Source organism: Pristis pectinata, chromosome 2, assembly GCF_009764475.1.
Source record: "Pristis pectinata isolate sPriPec2 chromosome 2, sPriPec2.1.pri, whole genome shotgun sequence".
Taxonomy (NCBI): domain Eukaryota; kingdom Metazoa; phylum Chordata; class Chondrichthyes; order Rhinopristiformes; family Pristidae; genus Pristis; species Pristis pectinata.
The window spans coordinates 87,160,954-87,174,495 of record NC_067406.1 but is presented as its reverse complement, the minus strand read 5'-3'; the positions used below and the strand labels follow the sequence as shown (position 1 = coordinate 87,174,495).

At 40.9% G+C, this 13,542-nt stretch overlaps 1 protein-coding gene across 3 annotated transcripts in view; it reads right to left on the bottom strand.

Annotated features, from left to right (window-relative positions):
* wdfy3 (WD repeat and FYVE domain containing 3) overlaps positions 1-11,668 on the bottom strand; it is a 253,917-nt gene extending 242,249 nt beyond the window's left edge. For all 3 annotated transcript variants that reach the window (XM_052010252.1, XM_052010254.1, XM_052010253.1), the window contains exon 1: positions 11,278-11,668. The gene's annotated coding sequence lies outside the window, so the exon portion shown is untranslated. The remainder of the gene's footprint in view (positions 1-11,277) is intronic.
* Between the last annotated feature and the right edge of the window lie 1,874 nt (positions 11,669-13,542).

Sequence of the window (13,542 nt, the reverse complement as noted above, 5' to 3'; positions counted from 1 at the left end):
TCCTATATTTAATTCACTTCAACAACTCACCACATTGTTAGACACTAAGCATAAGAAACAGCTTAGAGACAAAGTACAAGAAAAGGCTGAAAGAATACGACCCCTTTAGCCTGCTCCAATAAGATCAATGCTGATCCTGTGCCAAAGTCACGTTAATCTTTAAAATTGTGCATTTTTATCAAGCATAAATCTCAAAATCAGTATTGTCAACAAAAATATCATTCCTACTTGGACTCATACAGCAAAGCAAAGCAATGAGAATAGTGTTCGCCGTTTTCACCCACATAGAAACTGCTGAGAGCCTCAGCACCAAGCTTGCAATCAGCCTCACTACAAGGGTCAGAAACCCATTGCGAGTCCCAGCTCACTATCTGTTCAATTTTCAACACCCAGCTCAGTATCAACTGCACTCACACCCCATGAGTGCAGTTGATGCTGAGCTGGCAACATCACACCATTCACTTTACTCACAGGCCCATTGCCAAGGTCACTGACAGCAGCATTCATTACAGAGCCAGAGGATCACAATCACTTCACCATCCATTTGCTTTCTTAATTGTCCCTGAACCAACAATTTTCTTTCTGCTTCACTGTACATTAACAACGAAGCTCCTAAGAATGTTTAAAAATGTTTTCCTATTACTCTTACAAAAGTGGGAAGCTCGTGTTTTTCCACATTGCACCCCATCTGCTAACTTTCCTGGCCACTTGCTTTATGTCTTGGTATTTTTATCAAGTTCGTTTTTCCTACCATGTTTTGAAACATCAGCAAACCATGAAAAGTTTAAGCAAATATTGGAAGTGACATAAAACTGTAGAAACTTAACACAAAAGACAATTCAGCCAGTTAAGCCTGTGCTGGGGCTTTGAAAGCTAACGTGCAAAGCCACACATCCTCACTTTTTGTTTGAAACCCTGCACTAGAATCTGCTTTGTTACATTTCCTAATCAAAGCATTCTCATACTTGACTAAGTCTCCCATTTGCAGTTTTTCACATCCTGAGAATTTAACAAGTTAAAATGTGTGCAAAAACTGCAGTTAAGCAGCAAGGATGGATAGTGTTGCTGAGGTATGTCAGTGGTTGAAAATGGAGATATTGGTGATGGTTGGGGAGGTCAGAAGAGGAGCAGGAAATATAATGGATTTCTTCTGTTCCTTTGTGACATGTCATATCAGAGCCTAGAGGTTTGGTCGAGGAATCTCGTCTCATTGCACATTTCCGAGCATCAGATGACCAACTTGACATCAAAAGGTTTTGGATACTAACGGAGGAATAAGTAGGGATTCTTTACAAGAACACAAGAAAATAAGAACAAAAGAAGACTCACACCTGCCCCAACATTCAATGTGATCATGACTGATCTATGCTGGCCTCAACTCTTCCTGTCATTTCTCCATCCCTCTCTATTCCTTGATCTATCAAATATTTATCCACCTCCACTTTAAATACTTCAAATGATCCAACTTCCACCATCTCCTCAGGCAGAGACTTCCAGAGATTCACCACCCTCTGCAAGAAGAAATTTCTAACAACTGGTCCTTTATCTTGTAGTTATGTCCCCTTTTCAAGATTCCCATTAGTGAAAACATTCCAACATCTACCGTCAAGCCCCCTTAAGATCTTATATGTTTGAATTCTTTGTTCTAAACTCAAAGGAATACAGGCCCAAGCTATTTAGTCTCACTTGGTAGGACAACCCTTTCAGGCCAGGAATTAGCCTCCAATATTACTATATTGTACTTTACATAAGGGCACCAAAACTGTATGCAGTATTCCAGGTGAGACTTCAACAAAATCTTCCTCTTTTTAAAACTCCAAGCTCTTTGTAATGAAGGCCAAAATTCCGTTTGCCTTCTTAACTTCTTGTTGGACCTGTCTGTCAGCTTTTTGTGATTCATGCACAAGAACACCTAGATCTCTCTGTACTTCACGCCCTTAAAGTCTCTCTTCATTTAGATGATAATTTGTGTTTTGATTTCTCTTACCAAAATGCATAACCTCACACTTCCTCTTGAAAAATTCAACATCTTTGGAGGAAAAGAGTAAGGAGTCATTGAGCACCTTTGCACCATCCTCTGCAAAAGCCAGGACCTCCTGGTGGCCACCCACTTCAATTCCACATCCCATTCCCATACTGACATGTCTATCCGTGGCCTCCTCTACTGCCATGTTGAGGCCAGGCGCAGGTTGGAGGAACAACACCTCATATTCCGCCTTGGGAGTCTCCAACCTGATGGCCTTAACATCGATTTCTCTAACGTCCGGTAACCCCACCTCTTCTTCTTCTTACCCCTTCCCCCCCCCACCCCTCCTTGTCTTCCCTTATTCCTGTGGCTCCCATCCCCCGCTTCGATGACCTACCCATCTCCTCTCCCTATCCTTTGTTCCATGGTCCACTGCCCTCTCCTACCGGATTCCTTCTTCTTCAGCCCTTGGCCTCTTCCACTTAGCACCTCTCAGCTTTTTACATCTTCTCCCCCTCCCACTACCTTATCCTCTCACCTGGACTCACCTATCCCCTGCCTTCATGTGCTCCTCCCCCTCCCTCCACTTTCTCATTCTGGCTTCTACCTCTTCGTTTCCAGTCCCAATGAAGGGTCTCGGCCCAAAATGTCGACTGTTTATTTCCCTCCAATGGATGCTGCCTGACCTGCTGAATTCCTCCAGCACTTTTTGTGTATCGCTCCAGATTCCAGCATCTGCAGAATTTCTTGTGTTTGAGTTGGAAGTCAAGCATCTACAGAAATGAAGCCTGATCACCTTGGGTCTACCAGAAACTACAGGTTGTAGGTTACTGTATTTTGATGTCTGAATAATAAATACATTAGAACAGCATACTCAAACCTGGCCTACAAGCAAATGTTTAACTGGAGAATTCATTACATCCTGCACGTTCCTTATCTTGAGGTTTTAAACTTTGGAGCATCAGCTTCTAACACTTTCTTGGTGGAGCATTCTAGATCCCAACAAATCTCTCAAAGAAATTTCTTGTCAACTATCCTCCTCATAAAATGAAGTCCCTCATCCCTGCCACTTAATGGAAAACCAATCCTGAACTCTTTACCTTTTCACTGAAGTATGATTTCCAGAAATTGCTCACAACATGCCAGATGAGACCTCACTTCAAATTCTAGAATGATCTCCCTGCTTTTATACTGGATCCCTCTATTTATAAACTCTAGTAACTTTTTTAAAATTACTTTATGATTTTTCCCTCTATTATCCCAAACCCCTTATTTCATCAATCAATGCAGAAGCAGAAAATCAGACCTACTGGGTAATTTATAGTTATGGAATGTTCTCTGTGCAAAATAATGTTGTGCATCATTTGAATCAAATGCAGACCAAAGGCATGATGCAAATACAGTCTTAAAGAAAATGTTCTGAAAAGGAGCACATAGTACAGAGGCCAAGGAGTTTTGGCTGGAACAGAATTTCCAAAACAGCAATTTGATATCTGAAAGATCAGTTTTATATACAAAAATAATGGTTTGAACACATGATTGCTATTCTATTGAAGATATTTTATCAATACTGCATATTTTATCTATGGACGATCGTGTCAGCTTGGACTGTAATTTCAAGTCATGGTGACTCAAATCCAAAGGTAAGAGTGGTCAATTCAGAAAAGCTAATACAATTTAATGAACAATGCAAGAGATTTTTTCCAAATACAAACAAAAAAAATATTTTCAATTACAGTTTTCATTGTCATGAAACACTAGAATCACCTACTCTGTTGGTAGTTCTCTACGCTCTCCAAAAACATTATGTTAAACTCACCTGTTAAAATCAATTTCACAGCCACATAAACTTCAAAAGTAATCACATTGTACACTGTCAGGGAGATCACAAGATCTCAGAAGGACATGGTGTTTTAAAATATTTTGTATTTTGCTAAGTGGGCTATGTGTTATAGCAGATGCAATATAATTTCCCTAGTACTTCTCAAACAAAAATGATTAGAACAATGTACAAAATATGTAGTTCCTGTGTGACAAATTATGACCACATTGTCACACTTTTTCTACCAATATCAATTAATAGGGCCACAAAGATACAAGAGACTGCAGATGCTGGAATCTGGAGCAACAAACAATGTGCTGGTGGAACTCAGCAGGTCGAACAGCATCTGTGGGATGAAAGAAATTCTTGACTTCGGGTCGAAACCCTGCATCAGGACTGAGAGCGGAGAGGTGAGATGGCTAGTATAAAGAGGAGAAAAGGAGTGGCAAGAAAGGATTCCGAGGTGATTGGTGGACTATGGAGGGGTGTAAGATGACAGGCAGGTAGTGTCAGGTAGGGGAGGTGAGCGGGGATGAAATTGGAAGACTGTAGCAGGTGAATGATAGATGGAGGCAGACAGAGAGAGGAAAAAGAAAGCAAAAAAACAGATGGAGCAAGGTGGGGACAGGGAAGAGTGAAGATAGGAGACAGCTGTAGGTGGGAGATAATCAGGAACACAAAGCACTACCAGTGCTGGATTTGGATGTAAAGGAGGTGAACAACAGTTGGAACCAGATGGGGGGGGGTGGGGGGAATCTGTGTTTGAAATGGGTGGATGGAGCCGGGGGGGGGGGTGGCCGGAGGAGGAAACGGGGACAGGTGGTAAGGGGACGAAGATAGGTGAAGGGGGGCTGGGGGTAGGTTGGGAAAGGGGACAAAAGTGGGGGGGGGAGAGGAGTTACCTAAAATTGGAAAATTCAGTATTGGGTTGTAGACTACCCAGGCGGAATACAAGATATTGCTCCTCCCGTTTGCTTTGGTAAATTAATAGGGCAAATCTTGCTGGGTTGGACTTTATATTGCACAGCATATTTTACAGCAGCTAGAAAAGAAAAAGGATTGCTCACCTATAACTGCAGAAAGATTCATACACATGAAGCTCAAAATGGATCTAGCAATTTATTTTAAATGTTGCTACCCACCCAGGCAGACAGTTAAACAAACCTTCATCTCCAACAAGACTGAAGATGCTGGAATTTGGGGCAACAAACAAGGTGCTGGAGGAACTCAGTGGGTCAGGCTGCATTTGTGGAGGGAAACAGACAGTCCATTTACCTCCATAGAGTTACTCCAGCACCTTGTTTGTTGCTTCATCTCCAACAACCCCAGTTCTGCTTATGTTGCCACTGAGGACATCTCCAGAAGCATCAACGAATTGTCCTTTTTTTGTGGTTACTCTCAGTTCAGATAGTGGCTGCAACTTCATCTTTTTTAATGAACAACTTCAACAAAAAGTAATTGTTACAGGCTGCCAGCTTCAAAGCAACATTAACATAAATGTGAAACAAATGTTCAACATATCTCATCAAGAAACAGAGAAACAGGATTATTATGGTATGGTAGGTGATCATTCAGCTCACCACGTCAACACCAGCTCCCTTTGAAACAATCTATTCTGTCTGATTTCCCAGCTCTTTCTCTGTAGCCCTGCATATTTTGCTCCCACAAACGCTTATCCAATTATGTTGTGATTGACTCTGCTTCTACCACTCTTAGGGTGGTGACTGCAGTATCACCACCACTCTGGATAAAAAAAAAGTATCTTCACACATTTATTCTTTGCTTTAATCCGTGTCCTTTGGTCTAGATCATTAACTAGTGCATTTCTCTATTTATGCTATATAAACCAGTCACAAACGTGCACAACTTTTAAATCCCCTCCCAGCCCTTTTTTTGCTCCAAAGAGAATAAACCTCACTACTCCAGTTTAACCGGGTAACTGAAATCGCACATTCCTGGACGTATTCTAATTAATCTTTTTTGAATCCTCTCTAGGACCTTGAGATCCTTTCTAAAGTGTGACAATCAGAATTGGGTACAATACTCTAGTTATAACCTAATTAGTGTTTTGACATAAACTCCCAACTTTTGTTCTCCAAGTCACTATTTATGAAGCCTCTTATCATAATTGCTTCACTAATCAATCCATCCTGCCTCTTTCAAAGACTTGTACATACCCCCATCCCACTGTTTTGAACTGTGCCATTTAGTCCATATTGTTTCATTGTGACAAACATATCACTTCACACTTTTGTATTAAATGCCATCTGCTGTGTCTGAACATTCTGGCAGCTTATGTATGCTTGCATTCTACGATTACCCCATTACCTCCAAGTTAGTCATAGCACAAGCTCCTTGGGACCCCACTATCATCATACTAGCCTCCAGTCTGAGGAATAACATTTTTCATGGTTTTTTCTTTCCTACTCAAGAGATTTGATTATTCATACTGCCAATGTCCCCTTTATTACAAATATCTTAATTTTGCTAACCAGACTATCAACTACCTTCAGAAAATGCATACATGACATTTACTGCATTTCATACAATCTTCTCTACTACCTTATTAAAATATTCATCAGGTTAGTCAAACATGATTTACCTTAAACAAATTCATGTCAGCTCACTTTTAGTAACTCAAATTTCTCCATGTCTATTATTTTATTTACTAAACAATGGTTTCTATCAGCTTCTGCACCACCAAGATTAAACTGACATGCCAGTGGTTGTCTGGCATGCCCCCATACACTCTTTTGAAAAAGGGTGTTACATTTGCCATTCTCTAGCTCTCTAGTACCTCCCCTGCATCTAGGAAGGATTTGAAAGATTATGGAAATCTGGCAAACTATTCTGAAATCTCAACACCACCTTCCCTCAGCAATCTAAGGTCATTTCATTTGGACCAGGTTGTGCCAGTCTTTCTAATACCCCTTCCTTATCAATTTTAACCTCATTTATTATCTCTACCAACTTCACTTCTGAGATATTGGCAACATCCTGCTGATTGGTAAATAATGGTAAGAGTTTTCATTAAGCATTCCAGCCTTGTCCTTCTTCTCTACATATATTAGACTCTTGGTCCCTAATTTTCCTGACATTCAAAATCCCTTATTGAACACTCATGTGAAGAGATACTCTTTATCAAATATTAAAAGTATCACACCCAGTATTTCACCAAAACATTTGAAATATAGAACTTGGTCATATGATATGTAACTTAGGGCATTCTGCTAAACTTACCCTATTTAGCACTAGTCTATTTAAAAGGATTTCGCATGCCATATAATATCAAAATCAAAACAATTATGGAGCAAACAGCACGAAAGCTTATAAAAAATGCCCAGTATTGCCTCTTGTGATTTAAACCCTATTTGACCAAACTATTCACCATCCATCTTTATCACCTGATGCAGTTTGGGGTCAAATTTTGTTTGATGATGTCCCAGTGCAATGGATTAGGACACTTCACTTGATTAAAAGTAATATACAAATGCAAATGTTTGCTTATAGCACACAATCATCATTATCGTAGTGCCTTTTATACAGAAATATACTTCTCTGCTTCACAGAGCAACAACTTCCACTTGCGTATCAACACCTGAATAATATGGCAACAAGATCCCAAGATGCTTCATGGGAATGCTATCGAACGAAACTGACACCAAGCCACATAAAGAAGACAGAAAAGCTTTCTAATCAGAATGTTTGGTTCAAGGGATAAGGGGGTGGAGAGCTGTAGGAAGAACAAGTAAAAGCAATGCAAGAAATTGAAGCCTCTGCTCTGCCATTCAGTAAAATCATGGCTGATCTTTACCTCAGTACCACTTTCCTGCACTAACCTTGTATCCCTCATTTTCTTTAATATTAAGAAGCTATCAATTTCTGTATTCAAGACTGAACCTCTATAGCCCTCCTGGGTTGTAAATTCCAAAGATTCACTACTTTCTGGGTGGTGGAATTTCTTCTCACCTCTGTCCTGAATAACTAACCCTTTATATGTCTTGTGAACTGTGCCTCTAGACATCCATGCGAGGGAAAACATCAACACTTCATCTACCCTGTCAAGTCCTGGAAGAATTTTATATGTTTCAAGAAGATCACCTGTCATTACTTTAAAATCTAGAGAATACAGGCTTAATCTCACCACACACATCAAACCCTTTTTTCCCCAGAATCAATCTGATGAACCTTTGCTGCACTCCTATCACAAGCATATCCTTGGGTAAGTAGACCAGACCTATACACTATTTCACTTATCTGCAAGTAGCTCTCCTACTCTACTTTTGTCAGGTCCTGCCCTATGGTATTGATATAAAATATTTATGGCAATTGAGCGTCACGTCTGGAATATTGTGTATACGTGTCCCTTGTGGGTGAAAAGTACAGACAAAAAGACTGAGAAATCCTGGACGTCAGGGTATATTGAGGGATGGATTAAAAAGAAACATACAGCAAGAACTGAGAACTGAAAACGTGGGAAGTAGAACAAGGAGGTAGGAAGGGTAAGAGGGCAAATAGAAGGCACAATATATCACCAGCAGACAAGATTTAGGAAAATATACTTATAAAATGCTTTGAGATTAAGGGCAAGAGGGTAACCAGAGAAAGAGTAGGATGCAATAAGAACCAAAGGGGTAATTTGTGAAATGGTACCAGAGGACATAGGAGAGGTCTTAAATGAATACTTCTCAACTACATGCAATAAATAGGACAGTATGGTCAGATATCTATATTTAAATACATTTCATTTTCTGCTGCAGGTAATGATTAGCAATACCAAAAGAAATTTAAGGTAGTTTTTTTTCCCCAGTGAGTAGAAATAATGATATTTTCTCACCCCAAACTTGTACCGTCATTTTAGCCTCTATCCTAACACACTGACCTCTTAAATAGCTTCACAACCAGATAGTTGACAAGCTTTGAAGTCTTCCAACTTATCACAAGAAAGAATAACTTTGGAGACATCCAGAGCACTCTCCCACAGAAATATGCAATGACAAGTTGCACAGCAAAGCTCGCTTAGTTTGGGGCTTCAAAGGGGAAGAAATTCAGTTTTGTTGGCGTAAAATGACAATATTCTCACTTCAAAACATCTGCAATTACTGGATTGATCCTCGGTGTACCACTTTCTCCTCAAATTAAGATTCTTAGACCCACACTATAGAATCAATGGTGCCCCAAACAAGAGCCTAACACATAATCTTGCACTCAGCACCAGCTGACACTAGTTGAAGGGATAAAAACTGAGATGATCATCCCAAGTCTTAAGTAACAATGAACAAATTGATATAATTGTAGTCTTCTGCACAATGACAAAGGAACAATACAATACTTAAACGGAAATGTTTCAAGACATTCATTTGCAATAACTCTGACGCTTTTACATTCTCCAATTTACAATGGGTGTTTGTTAATGTTCATTTTGCTATTCTATTGCCTTTTTTAAAACCTCATTCATTTTGCTCAATTGTATCCTAAAACTTGTTTTTAAACTCACAACAGAAGTGATTATGAAATATTTCTCTACCCAACAAGATGTGAATGGACGTTTGACATTCATAAGTTCTGATAAGAGAATGTTTGGTTCTTAATGGAGGCTTTCAGATGGCTCAGAAAGTGCAATAAATACTTTAACCCCTTATGAGCTAAACTTCCTTCCAATGAAAAGTTGTTGCACTAAAGCAATTTGTGGAATAACTTCAGAGTCCAATTAGGGAACTGGAAGAATTTTATCCAAAAAAGCGCTTGTAAACAATTACTTCAAGAATCTCAAGATACTTCTTTCTTAAACTTTATATTGTCACAAATGCAGTTAAGTTCCCTTATCAGCATAAAATGATGACACTCACAAACAAAAAAGTTTGATCGTGTTGACATTCCACAATCTTCTAATTTTATATGTGTTTATTTTACCCCATTTCGATTATTGTCTAGACCTCTTGTCCAAGACAATAAGGACATTTTAAGAACTCTGGTATGGGAGAAAAATAAAAATGGCTACAGGAAATACTACAAATGGTACCAATGTGGATATACCAAGACAACTGACAAGCTCTGAAACAAAATATTGCAGATGCTGGAAATCTAAACTAAAGCATATGTACTTGTACTTGGGTCAGGCAGCATTTCTGGGGAGAGAAACAGCTAACATTTTGGGTCAAAGACCTCTGATCAGAACTGATAATTAACAAGCTATTCAGTTACCATTTGGTTCACAAATCTTTCACTGTGGTGTTAAATCAATAAGATATCTATTTATTAGTCATATGTACATCAAAACACACAGTGAAATGTATCTTTTTGCATAAATGCAGTACCACAATGCTGTATCAATCCCAGTTCTGAAGGGATGCAGATAAATTACCAACCACTTTTCAAATTGGGTGGAAACTGTGAATGTTTCATAATTGGTTGTAGTTTAGTTAGTCATTTTATTGTACAGAAGAATGGTACTGAAATCTATCAAGACCTACTTTATGACAGGTAAATCTTTCACCTGCTTTTACCTATCCACTCAAATACAGAATGGCCAGCCAACATCTGCAATTTCATAAAACAGAAAATGCTGGAAATACTCAGGAGGTCAGACAGCATCTGTGAAGACAGAAGCAGAAACTCCACAGATGCCTGATCTGCTGAGTATTTCCAGCATGTTCTATTTTTATTTCAGATTTCCAGTATCTGCAGTTGTTTTGGTTTTCAATTGCTACTCTGCAATTTCATACTTGGCGTTCACGAATGACATATATTCTACAAAAGGTCAAGTAATCTTTACGCCACCCTTTATAAACCACAATAGTGTTAGAAATGGCAACTCCTTCAGCAAACTGGTCCATTTTAATCGCAATGCTTTAAAGCCTGCTTCAGGTTGCAACTGCGCCCATCGATCTTAAGCAAACGAGAGATTCCGTGAAATCAGTAACAGGAGATGAAGTTACTACCATCCTCTCTTTTCCACACCAACCTCCCCCCCCAAATAAAAGGCAGCGTTCACGTTGCGGGGCAATCGTCAAACCCAGGGGTGGCTGCGTCTCTACTTCGTGCCGTTTGTAATGTGCGAATTATTTTTTTTATTATCTATAAGTCAAGTGACGACGAAATGAAAGCGGCCTAAACCCGAGGGAAATCCAGAAACAGGGATCAAATATGAGGAGGAGGAGGAAGAGGAGGAGAGGAGGTCGCCAGCCTGGCTGTGGCTGCTCACCCCCACAGCTCCGTCCGCCTCCGCCCGTAGACACCAGCGGTGGTCGCCAGACGCGGCCGTTGGCCACCCGAACGCCGACTCCTTTCAAAGACCACAACCGGAAACCAGCCCGCCGGATATAGCCAGAAATTCAACCGGAGAAGGGAATGAAATATAAATAAACTCGGAATCACCTCGCTCCAGCTTTAAACCGGCGGCATTTCGGGGCGCCCAGCATGTTGTTTTTGAATGCGCCAGGTTATTTAATTTTTTTTAAGAGGGAGGGAACATTTTCAACAAACTCACCAGGGGAATAAAAAGGTCTCGGGCGGACGAAGGAGAGATGAAGGTTGGTGCTTCTTTTCTTCTCCCCTCCTCCCTCGTTGAAATTTATCCTGTGAAGCGCTGCAAGACGATGGCGTCGGGGGATGCCAGAGCAGTGGGAAGAGTTCTGCCGCCGTTGTTGTTGTTGCTGCTGCTGCTTCTTCCGCCGCCGTTGCCCTTTTTCTTGGTGGCCATTTTTCACCCAAGGCTGAACTAAGCGAGCCTCCGACTCCCAGGGAGGAACATCGCCGGCTCTCTTGCTCCCTCCTCCCTCGCAATCCCGGCAGCGGGCAGCAGCTCCTCCTCCGGCAACGACCGCGCACTGCAGGCCAGCCCCAGCAGCCGCCGCCGCGTATCCCGGCGCAGGCGCGGACTCCCGTACCGGACGGGACCAACACGCCAGCAAGTGCCATCTGCTGGCGCTTGAGAATTTCCACCAATCCTACAGGAAGGGCAACTTGCCGAGGCAGCGGCGATTTTTTTTTTGGGGGGGGGGGTGTCTGTTTCTAAGTAAGGGGAAAATATGCAATTTTCTGGAAGTCCCATGCGAGTAAAGTCACTTGTTTCAAAGTCGTTTCACATAGGAGCTTGAGGCTTCTCCCACTAAGTATGAGTGATGGATTGAAAGGAGTTACAGCAGCCCTTTTTTTGCGTTTACAAAGCAAGAATGGAGTGGAAATTAATCCAATTACTTGCTATTCATCTTTCCGCGTACATTGGTATAAAGCGGATGAGAGCAAGCAAGTGCAACTATGGCAAGGATGTGGTTTTAGAAAACTGATTATTTCATTGGAGTCATGGGTATTTGTAGCCAATGATGTCACTGTTAAAGAAAATTAATTTTATCCCCATTAAAAAATTATCTTTATCTGCCTCTACTATTTTGCTATCTGTATTTTCAGTGGGGCATTCACCAATCATTTGTGAATTTCATCAATAAATAGATGTTATTAGAAGCAATATTCCTTCAGATCATTGACAGCAATGACAAACAGGAATTGATTCAATGGCATTCCAGTGAGAAACCTTCTCAGCATTGTGCTATTTTATCATGACTTGGGCTAAATCATCTGAAGAATCACATCATCAGATACGCTACACAAAAGCAAAAATTTTAAATTAATGTGGAGATATTAATGAGTGTATTTAAACCTGGTAGTGAACACACAGAGCCAAGTCCCATTTTTGAGCACAACTAGTTACAAGTTAATCTGTTTCCTCTGAAGCTAAATTGCCAATGGAATCAAGAATTACTGCACTTGTGATTATGTACTACTTCCTATTCATTTGGCGAGTAGGATCAAGGAAAACCCCAAGGCGTTCTACACGTATGTGAAGAATAAGAGGATTACTAGAGTGAGGGTAGGACCAACCAGGGATAAAAGAGGAAAAATGCGCCTGGAGTTGAAAGAGGTAGGAGAGGTCCTTAATGAATACTTTGCTTCGGTATTCACCAGAGAGAGAGAGAGAGACCGACCTTGACGTTTGTGAGGATGGCGTACAGCAGGCTGATATGCTAGGCCATGTCGATGTGAGAAGAGAGGATGTGCTGGAACTATTGAAAAACATTAGGATAGATAAGTCACCGGAGCCGGATGGGATATATCCAAGGTTATTATGGGAAGCTAGGGAAGAGATTGCTGTGCCTTTGGCGGTCATCTTTGTATCCTCACTGGCCACAGTAGTGCTGCATGATTGGAGGCTGGCAAATGTTGTTGCTTTGTTTAAGAAAGGTAGTAGGGATAACCCTAGGAATTACAGACCAGTGAGTCTTACTTCAATGGTGGGCAAGTTACTGGATATGATTCTTAGAGACAGGATTTATGGGCATTTGGAGAAGCATAGGCTGATTAGGGACAGTCAGCATAGCTTTGTGAGGGGCAGATCGTACCTCACGAGCCTGATTGAATTCTTTGAGGATGTGACAAAGCACATTGATGAAGGTAGAGCTGTGGATGTGGTGTACAAGGATTTTAGTAAGGCATTTGATAAGGTTCCTCATGGAAGGCTTATTCAGAAAGTTAGGAGGTATGGGATCCAGGGAACTTGGCTGTGTGGATTCAGAATTGGCTCACCCATAGGACGCAGAGGGTGGTTGTAGATGGAGAGTATTCTGTCTGGAGGTCGGTGACCAGTGGTGTTCCACAGGGATCTGTTCTGGGACCCCTGTTCTTTGTAATTTTTATAAATGACTTGGATGAGGATGTGGATGGGTGGGTTAGTAAGTTTGCTGATGATACACTGGTT